Here is a 13,999-nt window from a genome sequence, read left to right as displayed (position 1 = left end):
TGATGCGGTATTGCCCAGCACATGTATCGCAATAACGCGTCCCCGTCCGAGGAAGCATATTGCCTCCCTGTGTCTGTTGCGCCGTTCATGTTGAGGTCAAGGTGGTGGATATGATTGACGACGGTAGGGAAAAAAAACGTGGTAAACGTGCGTCCAATCCACCAAGGTGCGATTTCCTGATGTGTTCGAGGTGGCCGCCTCTGCTGGGTTCTTCATTGCATCGCTGGAGGTGCAGGACCAGTTCTAATCCGGTTAAGCCCAATTTGCTGCGCCTCAGCGTCTGGTTGTAGAGCGCATTTCAGTTCGTTGTTTGCTTGTACAGTTGCAACGAAAAAAGATTAGCTCAATGACGTCACCGGAGCAACGAAAGTCGCACCCTGCGGCTGGCGCAGCGAAGTGCTTCGCGAACACGCCTGGCGCATCTGTTATCGGCACGTTCGTAACCGCGGCGCCGAGCGTTGCCATCTGCCGGTCGCAGTGCTAGTCTTTTTTCGTTGTGACTGCACATTCTTTATCCGCCTGGATGACGTCAGCCTAAACTTTCATGCTTCGTCTTTTCCCTTTTCATTCCCTTGTTGTCAGGTGTACCTTCCCTGTCTTCCCCGTATATCGCTTGCGATGTTGGGGGAAGGGATGGGGGAACCGGGAAAAGAAAGGGATTGTCGGTACCATAGAAAGTGAAAGAATCGCAGCTTGGTAGCGCAGTTTTGGGCGGGATTGTGCGACGTGTCTTCCTGTTGCAGGTGGCGCCCCCTCCCTCAAGAAGAGACGCGTTTCCTTCGCGGCCACTCCGGAGTCAAGACGCGAAGCCGTAGCACGGAGGCAGGTGGCGCCATTCCATCCAGGATGGCGGCATGGTAGCCCCCTGACCTAGTGAGTGGGGTTGTTTGCTATTCAGGTGAAAAATATTTTGAGGGCACTTTTAAGTCTGCTTGCATAGAGGAATGCGAAAGCATGTGTTTTGAGGAAAGGAAACGTTTTCGACGAAAGGAAGTGCGCAGTAGCTCTCAGTTCTCGACATATGGGTGGACACCTCAGCCCCGCGAAAGCATGTTTTGACGAAACGATTTTACCCGCCGCGGTGGCTCAGTGGTTAGGGCGCTCGACTACTGATCCGGAGTTCCCGGGTTCGAACCCGACCGCGGCTGCTGCGTTTTTATGGAGGAAAAACGCTAAGGCGCCCGTGTGCTGTGCGATGTCAGTGCACGTTCAAGATCCCCAGGTGGTCGGAATTATTCCGGAGCCCTCCACTACTGCACCTCTTTCTTCCTTTCTTCTTTCACTCCCTCCTTTATCCCTTCTCTTACGATCGGCGCGGTTCAGGTGTCCAACGATATATGAGACAGATACTGCGCCATTTCCTTTCCCCCCAAAACCAATAAAAAACGATTTTGACGAAAGGAAAGGGAGGCGAAACGCAAAGGCGCCCATGTGCTGTGCGATGTCAGTGCACGTTAAAGATCCCCAGGTGGTCGAAATATTCCGAAGCCCTCCACTACGGCACCTCATTTTTCTTCTCTCAGTCCCTCCATTATCCCTTCCCTTACGACGCGGTTCAGGTGTCCGCCGATATGTGAGAGGGATACTGCGCCATTTCCTTTCTCCAACAGCCGGTTCAATTCAAGGAAAGGGCGCACTTGCTCTCAGATCTGTACAGCTTCTACATTTTGCTTCCACATTTTGCAGACACCTTTCCGCCGGCAAAACCTAGAAATGCTTTCGTAGTAATAAGTAGCCAAATTGGGTCACGTTGTGTTATTTACTAATCTCCGGCGCACGGCGATGAACAGGCCAGAGAACGTAAGACAGAAATTATTGTTTTATATTTCGCCCGCCTCTGTGGCTCTGATTATGGCGTTCGGGTACAGAGCACGAGTTTTTTCATCTCCCAGAGGGATGCGCACTCTGGATTGTTTGGGGGAGCGGCATTTCCAGCCGTCAGTGGAGGCGTAATGCTAGAGGCACGTGTACTGTGCGATATCAGTCACGTCAAAATGAACCACTAGCCGATATTCTCCAGGACCCCCCCTCCCCCTACGGCGTCCCTCATAGCCGAAGTCGCTTTGCGATGTTGAATTCCATATAATCACTAGCCTTTCTGGCCGCATTCTTATACCTCGTGCGCTTACCTTCGTTCAGTCATGAGCAGTTAGCAGCAGGAGCCGCAGGTTTGCGTCCTCGTAAAGCCAGTGTGTCCAGCGGCACCAGCGGCGTGTCCAACGTGGGCTCACAGGCTTTAATAATAATTGGTTTTTTGGGGAAAGGAAATGGCGCAGTATCTGTCTCATATATCGTTGGACACCTGAACCGCGCCGTAAGGGAAGGGATAAAGGAGGGAGTGAAAGAAGAAAGGAAGAATAGGTACCGTAGTGGAGGGCTCCGGAATAATTTCGACCACCTGGGGATCTTTAACGTGCACTGACATCGCACAGCACACGGGCGCCTTAGCGTTTTTCCTCCATAAAAACGCAGCCGCCGCGGTCGGGTTCGAACCCGGGAACTCCGGATCAGTAGTCGAGCGCCCTATCCACTGAGCCACCGCGGCGGGGCACAGGCTTTAAAACCTCGTAAGTGCATGCCGTGCCTCGTGCAGCCTCTGTTGTCATTGGGTGGGATGGGATACACCTCTCGAATGCCCGCTGCGCGGCTGTCTGTGGGTTATAATTGTAAGGAAAAGCGTGGAAGCAGCCTTACAGTAGGAGGTGGAGAGGGGGGAACTTGGTCCGTGCCATAAATGGTTAGGGAAGGGATGAAAGCAGGAGGGATTAAAAACGGACAAATGTGTACACTTGGTGTCACTGTTTCGCGACCTTCGTTAGGGTTAACTTATAGCAACTTTTTTTGTCTCGTCCAGGCTTCAGGACCGGGTGGGTGGAGGAAGGGGCGCTTCGGGATGAATTGCAGATTTTCATATTCAAATGCAATTTATTTCACCATGAACGTCTTCTGAAAAGCTTTCCCCAGGCTTCGTTGCACTCGCTGTGACACGAACCCTTTAATGGCGTCTGTCGCTAGTAAGCTACACATTTGTTGGCTTTTTCTTCTCATGCAGCGGCGGCAGGCCGTCGAGGAGCAAAAAGCCCGCCCGCAGAGGCGTGCTTCGATTGACATACGCGGCTAGTGACGGCGTTACGGTCTGCTCAAAATTCGGTTAGAAGAATGGAGAACTGCGTGATTCGTACTTCTCCCAGATTCGTACTGCTAAACGGAACAGCGCTGTAGGATGTTGGGCGTACTAGGCAAAAGGCACTGTGATACTTCATGCCGAGAACAATTCCCGTTGTGGCGCCCTCCAGTGAACGGCAAACGTCACAGGCACATAAGCAGGAGCAGCGTTCTTTTTGTCTTGTCCCATGTGCTTGAGCGCTGTAAGCTCTCAGGATTTACTTCGTGAAGCGACACTTCCGCTATGCGGAGTGCCGTAATTGAGCCCGCCATTACGGCGTCCGTCGGTGCCCAAGTGTCGCTCCGGAACGCCGTAAGCGACAAGCAATTTACACTTTTGAAGCGCAAGTTTCACTTGCCTAGCTGCGCTGTGTTTCGCGTACTCCGGAGTTTGACCTTCAGCCGAGCCGCAGGTGTTCCGCCGCGCACCGTCGCCGCCGCCGGGCGCGGTTCGGGTGTCCACCGATATATGTGAGACAGTTACTGCGACATTTCCTTTCCTGAAAACCAATTTAACCAATCTTCAATTTTCTTCGAAAGCAAAGGAAAGGTGCATAACTGGCCCCCTGGGACAGTGGACACCTCTCCCGCGTTTTAACCTACGTGTCGGTACTGACACATGTGCGCTGCATGCGTTGGCAGCCGCAAATTTGTAGCAGAAACGCGGAGCTGAAGCTAGACAGTCGGCGTTCATTGTGTTCATTGCCGTGGGCGTTGACAACGTTCTAGACTGATTGTGAGGAAAGGAAGGCACATAACTGGATCCCTGGGACAGTGGACGCCTCAATCGCGCTTTGAGGTACGTGACGGTGATGAGAGAGATGTGGGCTGCATGCTTTAGCGCTGACAACGTCGTGCCAGACACGTGGCACTGCACTATTAGGCCGCAGCATTCATTGGGTGACCAAAAGCTCACGACCTACCTTTAATTGAACTGCCACCTTCCAGGGCATTAATTGAACTTCCAGGGCATTAATTGAACTTCCACCTTCCAAGGTGGCAGGGTTGGCGCACTGCCTATCCTGTGTGCGGAACGCGCTGAACGTTACAGGCGCCAAGCCACATCTAGTTGCCCGATACACCACAGCTTTCGCTCTCTAACCAGGTTTAGCAGTAGTTTAACCACAGCTAATTTTTTATTGTACTATTCAGAGAGAATAGGGTGAGATGCATGTCACACCTGGTCAGTGTTTCTTATATCCAGCTGTGATATTACATAGTTTTGCGTATGTTTGTTGCCGTGTTATTTCACGGTGGTGAGCTGTCACCATCGTTGCCTGTCGCTACAGAAGGCTGTCATAACGCTATCCACATTATCCTTGCGCAGTGTGTGCTATAGGAGCCATGTTGATTAGATAGAAAGTACTTTTCACAGTGTGCACGCAGCGCAGCTGCGAGGAAAGAACGGCGGCTGGATTTTCATAGGCGCGTGGCGTAAATTGAAAATTAGTTTTTCAGGGAAGGATATGACGCAGTAACTGTCTCGCTTATCTCGGTGAGCACCCAAACCGCTCCGTAAGGGGAGGAATAAAGGAGGGATTGAAAGAAGAAAGAGGTGCTGAAGTGGAGGCCTGCGGAATAGTTTCGACCACCTGGGGATCTTTAACGTGACATTGCACAGCGCATAGGAGCCTTTTGCGTTTCGCCTCCATCGAAACGCGGCCGCCGCGGTCCCGAGTACTCCGGCTCAGTAGCCGAGCGCCCTAAGCACTGAGCCACCGCGGCGGGTCATACAGTAGAGGGGAAGTGGGGAGGTCGGCCTGAATCAAATCTTGAGTAAGCATGACGCCCTTGTACCATTGCTTTTGATACGAATAAAATGTAGAAAATGCAGTGATTACAGCTTAAGCACTTAACCCCCAACCCCCTTCACACCCATTGAGTCTCAGGGGCTGTCCGCTGCAAAAAAGGGCGCGTTAACTGGTATGGTGGGCTCGACTGATACCTCCGATTTGATCATCGCGACTGTGGAAATAAAATCTCAAAGCGAAGCAATTTTTTTGCATACATAAAAGAATACAGTCTTTCGTTGTATTTTATGACGAAGCCATTCCCTTCTACCCAGCTGACTGAAAATGGGAGTTGAAACAAACGTTAGATCGAAGGCATGAAGATGCAATATCTGACAGCACAAAACAAAAGGAACAAAGGTCGGGATGGGAGCTTCAGTATGCTAACCAACGTTTTCACAAGTGGGCTTCATCTTCATCAGAGGCTCCCATTCGGCCCTCGCATTTTTGTTTCTTGTTCTGAAAACATTTATTCTTTTAGCATGTTGAACAGACGTTTCTATCCACGGGTTATCCGCATGATAGCCTAAGTCGCTTACTTGCCAGAAAGCTGAACACAACACATCTCGCCGCATAGTACATGCGACGAATAGTTTTACGCCAGGCCGCACACCCCGGTGGATGCTTAAACGGAGCTCCCAGGCCCTTGACTCGGTCAGCCTGCTTGGTCGATTTGGGTACCGTACCACTAGATGGACGAAAGAAAGGGACTTGGCGTGAACGCCTATTTTTTTGTACAATTTTGTCCTCTTTTGATGATCCGAGCCGATATGGCATGATTGCTAGCAATCTCCCAAGGTTTATCCCTTAAAGTGCACTAAAGTGGATTTTGAGCTTTTCTCTCTTGTAAATAGTGTATATATGACCACTCCCTGTGGCCTTTCTTGCTGTTCCCTCACCTCTTTGATTTCACTTGCGGAAACTGCCTGCTATCCTTTATTTCCGCCGCCACAGTGATGGCAGATGCCGGGGTTAGCAATTCCTTTTTATTAAACACTTATTACTACTACTACTACTACTCTCTACCACGGGACCTAGATCTACACGCTCCGCGCATTCTTAGAAACCTCTTACGATTATTCCCCTATGAGGCCGATTTCCTTGTTAAATCAGATTAAACGTCCCGTCTCCCGCCTTTTATTGAGCTCACCTCCGAAAGTAGGAGGAGTTAGGTCTCCGTGAACAAAGTTTCAGTCTCAGACAACATGGCCGCAAATCAGGCCCGCAGAGGGAAAAATACGCGTGGACTGTGCTTTCACAGATCGCTCCGTGTATTACTACGGGTTACTCCGCCGATGGCAGAGCAGCATGCCACCACGCGACTGGCTGAAAGACACCGGAGTGCGCTAGAAGGCACCTTACTGCATTTTTATTCCTATATAATTGGTGTTTTAAAGAGTACCTACTGAGCGAATCAGAGCGGCTAGAAAATGCAGAGCGTGGAATAGACTTCACAAAGCGCACTGCGCAAGCGTGCGTTTTTTCCGGAAGCGACCAAGCCGCCATCTTAGCTGTGGTCCTTCGCCGCGCCACAGCCGCGCAGCAGCGCGCTTTCCTTCGCGCTTTGAATGGCGTTAGATTCGCTTGCAGTAGCTTACCTTTGCGCTATTTAACGCATTCTGCTGAAGGAACTACAGGCAGGTGCAGCTGTGAGCGGGGAAGCAGCGGCTGCGACGCGGGGAGGTGGTGACCGCAGATGGATCGCTGCACTTTTCACTCGAACCAGTGGGCTTTAAGTGGTGCAGATGGCGATCAAAACATTCCTGCGCATGCCGATACAAGCGTTTTCACGTGTTCAGGCTGTGTTCGTGTTTCTGGGCACTTTATTTCCCGGTAATCCCCAAGTGTCAATCCAGGCGGCTACGTTGCTAAAGTTCTTTTTTTCATTTGTGCTCCTTTATTAGGATACAGAAAAGACAGGCGCCTGGATTTTTCTTTTTATTATAGAAGTAGCCATATTATACCGAATAAGCAGAGTTTTAGCGTCATGTCTGACTGAATTCTGCCATGTCGTGTAGAAAGAGCCCACGCTGAAGCAGAACAGCGGGTATAATTATGCATGATTATGGTAAGTCGTACTTTTGGCAACATTAAATGAGCGTGAGCACGTGTATGCTTTACTTCTGTTTTACTCTGCATGAGTCACACAATACGGCAATAGAATAGGTCAGCGTTTTCTTTTGCGACAGGAAGTTCATGTAGTGCGTTACCGCATGCATTTCAGCTGCGTTGGTTATTGAGGCGCGAAAAGTTTGATGTTCCGTTTTTTACACTAGGCGCTCGCCGGCCGGAGTACCACAATTCCCAGGGTGCATCGTGGCGGCGGTGGTGTAGCGCAACTGCTTGTGAAATAGGTCTATATTTATCAATCCGGTCCAATCAGTTTAGGGGAATCCCCAAGGTGAGCAAGCGCAGCCGTACGGTTGCAAAGGCTATTAAGGGTCTTTGATCAATTTGGCCTCGCCCTGCGGTCGGCCAGCAGCCTGGTCAATTTTGCCCCGCATAGTAACTGCCCCGGGCTTGTGCAGATTCCAGGTTTGATCCCTAAATTATTACATCTCATGTATGGCGAGCAACTGTGGCGCTTAACTGCTATGCGAGACGCCAATCGTAATTTCACGTGAACGGCGCTTACCTGACATTACTGTGCACACGCAGAAACGCAAGGCCCTACTACCCGGCCGCCTCTTGAAAGCAGGTGGCGCCAGCGACGGTGTCTTTCCGAGCTGTCGTCAGCGCTGCCTGCAGTGACTAGTCCAGCGAGGTAAGATTTATTGTCCTATTCGGGCAAGACCCGAGCCTGGTCTCCCTGCTTCCAGGCCAGAGCTAGGAGATGCCATGGTAGATGTACACCTCACCCATGTCTCCCATCGTGCCATGCTGCCACGAACTTTTTTGTTTGTTCATTGCCAATCGTCAGCTGCGTGCGAGGGCTTCTGTGGGGTAAAAGACGGCCCCGTCGCAGTCTCTCCACAATATTTTTATTTAGCAAATACTGCCGGCCTGTGTTACAGGCCTTATGCAGGAGTGGGGTACAAACATATTGATAAAAATGACAAGTACATTGCAAAAGAAGCAGATAGCGAACAGAGCAAAAGCCAATACATGATGAAACTCCGATGAAACTCCGGGTAATCTGGGACCAGCAAAGCGCATGGGTCGAATAATGGGTGCGGTTGAGTAATTGACATTATTTGATCGTGATCGTGTGGTTCAAAGGGAGACGGGGAGCCAACGTGGCTATCACAGCAGCACCCTCCCCCCTTCCAGGGGGGTTGTTGCGGGTGGCAGAGATGGTGACAGTGCGGCAGGGTGAGCGCCAGAGAAGCCCATCAGTGCAGTTCGTTCTTCCCTAGAAGGGCGCAGCAATGTTAATCGTGTCATGCTCGCAGGCGTTCTTGGCAATGCGCGTCGGATATTTGCGCTGGTGCTCACGACCCTTTAAAGTAGGGTGGAGGGCAGAATACGCACCGGGTCAACCTCGGAACTGTACACGTCTGGGGTTCTACAGTGATTAGGAAATACAGCTGCTCAGGCAGGACTGTTGATTTAGGCATTGCGGGTCCGCGAAGGCGCTATGGTCGTGGCTTGTACTGTTCGGTCGGGAGCGCCACCGTAAGCGTCTGGTATGGCCATAGGGCATCTGATTTTCCGCCTTAACAAAGGCTGCTACGCTTAGCAGTGGTATTGAACCATCTCCACTGGCCCAGATACCGAGAGTTTCTGGCATTTAGGAATATATAGGCGACACCGTAAATTGTATGGCTTAAAATGGCATAGTGGTCATCACCTTAAACGGGGAAGCTCAACACACACGCGCACCTTTAAGAGACTTGCAAAATGTTTCGAACTTCCCCTTCTTCCCATTAATGCCACTCTGAAGGACGCCGAGGACATATGAGATGGGAGTGCTAGGCGGACTCGGAATTGCCGCATAGTGAAGCGGATGAAAAGTGTGCCTTAGAGGGAGGCCAGAAAAGCTCGGCGTAAGGCGCAGGTTCAGGCAACGGTGAACACTTTCCAGCGGGTAAACTATGCATCAAATCACAGTGTACGGCGAGAGGTTTGAACCAACAAGCTAAATATCACTGGTGCACATTATATGCCATAGTGTCCTGTTTCTGGCTGGTTCCCTAGCATTTCTTGAACACTCTGGTTTGTTCCGCAAAGTTGTAAACGTGAGCTTTTGCAGAGGTCCCTCATATTAGCGCCATCTTACTGTTGTTCATGAATTGATCACCGGCACTGTTCGAGGTCATTCCTGTCGGGAAAACTTGATAGTCACTCTGCACACTCATGAAACACTGGGAATTACCTTCCCAGGGATATGGTTCCATCGTCGCAATAACCGATCCCGCCCTTTTATAACTGTTTTGTCCTTAGGAGAACTGGGGTAATTTTTCTCTTTTACTTGCGCGTCGGTTGATAATCTTTGTATTTTTTGTTACTTGAAAGATTTCTGCTCATGATTGCCATTTTAGCATTCATGATGGAAAAAATTTGCTGCTTTATTTTCGTCTGTTACATTTTGGAACTCGCTGCTTTCCGCATTGCTTCGGCGATTGACAGCGTGCGAAATATATAAAAAAATCGCAGGCGAAGAGAGTTGCGTTCCGGCTTCAGCGCGGACACCGCAACAGGTGAAGCCCAAACACGAGAGCAGGTGGCGCTGGAGACACGCCTGCCCACGAGCACGAGCCTCCCGCGAGACCGTGAGTTACCCGGCAAGCCCCGGCGTTCTTATTGAGAACAGACGCGGATTTACGGAGGTTTTGTTATCCTCTCCCTAGGTCAGCAATAAGTCTGCTTAGTTTAGGAGTCATAGCTGAACTGAAAATTCCTCTGGGAGCCATTTTTGACACATTTACATCCAGAGAGGCCGCAGTTAAGACTGTTTGCACGAGAGATGGCCATAGCACATACTGGATGGTGGACTCGATAACGTCCTTGTTATGCGTGAATCTGGTGTGGGGTATGCTATCCGGTTGTAGACTGTTCCTTAAGTCATCTCGAGACCGGAATATATTTATGGTTTTGGGAGTTTAACGCTAGTACGACTCTATGAGGGATGCCGTAGTGAAGGGCTCCGGGAATTTCGACCACCAGGCCGGGGTTCTTTAGCGTGCACTGACGTCACACAGTACACGGGCCTCTAGAATTTCGCTTCCATCGAAAATCGACCGTCTAGACATTCACGGATGCTCGATCTCTACGTCTTTAGGTTGGTGCCAATATTTTAGCACTGTATATTGACCACGTAGAAAGGTTGTTAGAATCGCAATGACTTGTCTGTCAGCTTAGAACACACAGTCCAAAATACAGTCTGTCTTACAAGGTTAGAGGAAGAGAATGTTCTTTTATGGCCACTTTTTGAAAGTATCACACAACGGAAAAGCAACTTTTACTTTTTTTAAGCACTACGGCTTTTTTTTTTGCCATAAAAACCGAACACTTGAGCATAAGTACTTCTCGTTCCCCACAAAACATCGGCCCAGAAAGCACTCAAAAATATAATTTTAGCATTGCTGTATGAAAAAAATTCCTAATATGCAGTTTCACTCAAAAACGGCAGTTGGGAAAAATGAACTTCGATGATTTGAGCACATATGTACTCCCTTTTTGCTCCCGTATTGGGGCATTCGTGTTTAGATGTGCCAAGTGCTTGCAGGCCTGGTTGCTTGTTTTTATATTTTTGGATAGTGGGGCGAATTCATTCGTGCTCGTAAGGTCGCGGGAATGAACTGAGATGAAAACGGAGGCGTAGGCGGAAATAAGACCGATGTCTTATTGCTGTGTATGTGTATTGAGTGTGTGGCAACACTTATGAACAACAAAGGCTTTAAATTCGTCTTCAATGGTCACGCTATTCGTGGCCGCCGATCACTGAGTTCGTTTCGTTTCACCCACCAATTGCGAGTGGGGAAAGTAAACAAAAATTACGTCATTCTGGCTCTTGTTCTTGAGGCGTCTTTCCATCAGTCTTGTCAAAACTCGTGAACAGGCCTGAAAAGGCAAACGCGGATTACGACCATTCCTGTTTAGTCTTCTGCAGAGCGTAGGAAAGATGTGTAGGTCAGTCCCGGCGGTAGCCTGGTTCGATCCCGACCAAGGGGGCAGCCTTTCGATGGAGTCCAAACGCTAAGACGCCCCTTAGCTGTGCGATGTCAGTGCACGTTGAAGATCCCCAGGTTGTCGAAATGATTCCGGAGCCCTCCACTACACCTTTTTTCCCCTTTCTAAGTCCCTCCTTTATCCTTTCCTTTACGGCGCGGTTCAGGTGTCCCCGAGATGTGAGACGAATACTGCTCCATTTACTTTCCCCAAAAAACAATTTTCTAATTTTCCACTCCGGGTGGCACCTCGCGCCCCACCCGTTTCCAGAAAAAAATCTGCGCAGATTATGAGGAAGTTTGAATTGCACTTTCCTAAATGGTTTTGTACCCCGCGTAACGAAAATATTGTTTTTGCAATTTTTTTGTCCGGCATCACTTATTAACGAAATGTGGGCGCAGAAGGGCAGCGATCTGTGCCGCGGGAGCATCGAAGTCTTTGTGATGGCTTATTTAGCCGCGCTGGTGTCGCGAAGTTTGTACGCTGGCATCCCGAACATACATTGACGCCTTTTCTCCCGCGCGTTTCAGCCGGCCTAGATGCATCCGAAGAGGGCGCGGATAATATATGGCGGGCGTGAACTGGTGAAGCAAGCCTCCGTGTCAAGGTGAGCAGTCTTACACTGAAGGATTCTTTACGGAAGAGTCGTTACTAGGTACTGATTCATTGTAAGCATACGCTGCGTAAGTTATGGGGAACTGTTTGTTGAGTTGTGTAGGTTGTGCAGGAGAACACGTAGGGAGTTGTTTAGGTTTCGGGAAACTTTATATGTGGGTGTATAGGGAAGTTTCTTAGCCTGACCGTTGTGTGTATAGCAAAAGCGAAACTTTCCGCATTCACCTTCCATGGTAAAGAGAATGTACACAACAGCGTCGGAGTCGCTGGGGAAATGTGAGCAGACACGTTGGAACCCCCGAGGACGGCCTTGTGGTTTCTGCGTGCGGGATTTTGTGCTTTTAAGCGGATGTGGGTGGGCTGTATAGGGCTGTTACTTTCTGTTCTTCTGTTTTTCGATCTCCGTGGAGCTAGAAGACAATGAGATTCATTATAAACAAAAACCACGAGCTAGACCGAAGCCAGCTCTCTTAGAATTGATGCGCGTGCCATTATTCCCTTTTGCGCCACCAAATCCAGCGGTAGATGGCCTTATATATTTGGGTAATGTCCGCACTTTTGTTTTCAAAATTTTGGTGGGGCGCAGCCCTTACCCGAAAGCGGCATTTTTAACTAAGCATTTTATTATTCATTAGACGCTGACGCTATATCTAGCGGTTAGTTCGGGATCACTTAAAGGTTCGTTATCGCTGTCACCGCTGCTTTGGCTGTCATCGTCATCAGCCTCACAAAGGTCTTCCTCTTCGCTGCACTTTTCGGCGACGCCGAAGCTGCGTCTTGCTGCCCGCTTTCCGTGTATTTCGGCGTATGCGACAACTCGAAGCTTAATGGCTGTATTGTACGCGGTTAAGCGTCTTTCTTCCGGTCGGAAACTGTCACCTGCGGCAGACTGGTGAAACGAATCACTCAAGACGCAGCGCAAATGAAAATTTTGCCGAACTTCATGAACGAAACATTTAACAGAGAGCACAAAGATGCACAGCGGCACGTGCTGGAAAATGGTAATGATTGTAGCTGGTGTCTCCTCATTTGGCAGCTCCCTGGAAACGCGTGTACAGTATTTTCCCTGAATGTGTATACGGTATATTCCTTCTGTAGTCCTCCGAATCACCTGTTGTAGCCAGGTGTCTTGAACTCGCAGGATCGCCGTTCATAGGAAATGCATCATGTCATGAGTCTTCAGTCGCATACGGGGGTACTTCGACACTAAAATCCTCTCCAGCTTACACTTACAGATAGCGGAACTCTTGTTTTGTAGACTTTTTTGGTACTGTTATTAGTATCCTATCTAATTTTTTTACGACCTGCTAAACGAGGCATCCTCTTATTACAGTGGGGTCTCCCTCCTGGAAAAGGGACTTGCGTTTCCAGTTGCTATGCAGAAATAGCCGGTCGCTCTGCCGCTTCCCGTCACCTGTGGACTCCTGCCCGAATAACCTGCAGGGGTAGGTATGGGTGTTCTATTTCACGGCGTGTAGCAGAACTGTGCTTGTCCAAGCTAGCACTTTCGGCGAGAATTTCGTAAACGGCACGTCACGTCGGGTCAGGCTGCCACCAATTAAAGTGGCCGTTTTTTTTTTACTTTCGTCGCAGTCATCGCTCGTGCTCCGGCTAGTGGTAGTGTAAACCGAGCGGGGCTTCAGCCGTCAGGGCCGCGTTAGCCGGGGAGCAAATGAAAAGCTAATAAACACGATCCCTAAAATGCTGGTGAAGCGGTTTACGGACGCACGTATTAGTTGATTAGAAAATATCTAAATAAAGTGTGATTGCCCAGAACAGCTGTAAACAACTGAACAATCTTCTGAACGCACTTTTGTGCGTATGTATGCGGTTCGACAATTGTCGACGTTATGTAGTTGGACGTATGTGGAACCGCATACGTATTCGTATGCGGTTCGACGTGGGTTTTAAGTGCGTCAATGCAGGTGGCGCTGCAGGCGTGAGACTGCTGGTTAGGATTTGTTAATGGATGGTAGAATTAGAATCCTCGTTTCAGGCGTACAGTCGTACAGGGTCAGTGGTGATGTGCCTCGCCACGACAGAGGGCCCAGATGCAGCGAACGAGTGTACTGTGCTACCGACCGCATTTACATTTTGCTGTTACTCTACTGCTTGCTCATGGTGGATTTTCGCTCTTTTAGAGAGAGGGCTAGAGAGCGAGTGATCATCGTCGCAGACACGACCCTGGCTGGCTCTTCGCGACCTCAGAGATTCGTGATTCTTTTGGCACTAGTATCCTGTGACTTATTCCACAGGACGGGTTGCACTGAAATGCAAGGCCCTTGGCAGATCCGCGGTCTACACGTCTGGCCAGGCTC

General features: G+C 49.7%; 1 long non-coding RNA gene across 1 annotated transcript; it reads left to right on the top strand.

Annotated features, from left to right (window-relative positions):
- The first annotated feature begins 760 nt into the window (after window positions 1-760).
- Window positions 761-13,921, top strand: LOC144110020 (uncharacterized). Its single transcript, XR_013309678.1, has 6 exons — window positions 761-873; window positions 7,614-7,719; window positions 9,552-9,667; window positions 11,597-11,673; window positions 13,015-13,126; window positions 13,823-13,921. It is a non-coding gene; the product is annotated as an uncharacterized LOC144110020 (long non-coding RNA).
- Window positions 13,922-13,999: the final 78 nt, after the last annotated feature.

This window comes from Amblyomma americanum, chromosome 11 (genome assembly GCF_052857255.1).
Source record: "Amblyomma americanum isolate KBUSLIRL-KWMA chromosome 11, ASM5285725v1, whole genome shotgun sequence".
Lineage (NCBI taxonomy): Eukaryota > Metazoa > Arthropoda > Arachnida > Ixodida > Ixodidae > Amblyomma > Amblyomma americanum.
The sequence above is the reverse complement of the archived record's forward strand: the minus strand, read 5'-3'. Positions and strand labels throughout refer to the sequence as shown.